This window comes from Bombus pyrosoma, unplaced genomic scaffold, assembly GCF_014825855.1.
Source record: "Bombus pyrosoma isolate SC7728 unplaced genomic scaffold, ASM1482585v1 HiC_scaffold_4713, whole genome shotgun sequence".
NCBI lineage: Eukaryota > Metazoa > Arthropoda > Insecta > Hymenoptera > Apidae > Bombus > Bombus pyrosoma.
The window spans coordinates 78,621-79,979 of NW_025219972.1; the positions used below are offsets into that span (position 1 = coordinate 78,621).

Here is a 1,359-nt window from a genome sequence, read left to right on the forward strand (position 1 = left end):
ATATTAAAGTATAAAATCAGACTTGTTTCTGTTATTTTGAATAATTAAAGCAAAATACAAGGAATAAAATTAATTGGAATACAATATACAAAGATTCTTACATGCTTTGTTCTGAAGCATCACTGCGTCCTTTCCAAAGCACAGGAAAAAGTAGAAATTATGAAAAACTGAAACAAAACATATGAAATATTATAATTTGCTCTTAAAAATATATCGTTCATTGTTAAAGAAGTATAAACTAATGAAATATAAAACTCTATTCAAACTTGAAATATTAATAACAATACAAATTGAAATTGTGTTAAAATCTAATTACTATAAAAATTTTTCTCATCATATTATATTATATTAATATTTTCTCATTTCAATATACAAAAATATAACAACTTCGCAATAGATTGTTTTCTAATAACAATTAAATGATTTGCATAATTTGCTATATATTAATATAAAAACATTAATTAATTACATAATAGTATATCCGATTATTAACGATAATCTAATATTTTCAACAAATTATGCAATTATTTATAAAATGATGTTATTATATGCCAATCGTAAGCTGTAAAGCAATTATTTAGCAAATATCGATTACTATTGAGCCAATAAAAAAAGAAAATAGTCGTGTACATACCTCTGCTTTGTTATAATACTACAATCATTACCAAATCTGCATGAGAAATCAACGATTCGATATATAAATAATTATCTATGACGTTCATCTTGTTTCAGTCCGAATTATCGATTGTTAATCGCTTGTGGCGTCTGTGATGTGAATCCCTAGTCTTTCAGTCTTTTCAGTAGTGACCAGCCAATAATCTACACAAAAGAAAACCAACAATTTCAAATAAATGTACGATAAAACCAATAATTTTCAGTAACAGAACAAATTATAGTAAAGGCCGGTAATGTGAATTATCGATAATTTTAACTTAATCCCACCAGAAATACAGTCAAGGATAAATGTACAATAAATCAATAATTTACAACAATGAAACCAACTATAGTGAAATAAAGTAATAATAGAACCCAAATTCTACCTCAAAGATCGGTAATATAAACGATTAATAACTGTAAATTGCCAAATGCGCAGTCAATGATAAAAGTAAAAGAAAATTTTGGGATACAGTATAATTTTACTAAGATTATAATCAATAAACGATTAAATACGAACGTGCTATTTGAATGAATTAGATGAAAGTGTAGAATCGTTGATAAAGTCGAAATGAAGGTACTGACAGCAGGATAACGCTCCACAAGATAAATTTTCGCTGCACGAATTTCAGGAGTATGTCACCGCTCGGCTCCGTTGAAACTACATTTTTCCAATATTCCGAACCAATAGAGGAATGCCCGATA

General features: G+C 27.1%; 1 long non-coding RNA gene across 1 annotated transcript; it reads right to left on the reverse strand.

Annotated features, from left to right (window-relative positions):
* Window positions 1-81: 81 nt before the first annotated feature.
* Window positions 82-1,339, reverse strand: LOC122577466. The gene is made up of 3 exons (XR_006320321.1): window positions 1,175-1,339; window positions 635-819; window positions 82-167 (listed from the first exon to the last, which is right to left on the reverse strand). It is a non-coding gene; the product is annotated as an uncharacterized LOC122577466 (long non-coding RNA).
* Between the last annotated feature and the right edge of the window lie 20 nt (window positions 1,340-1,359).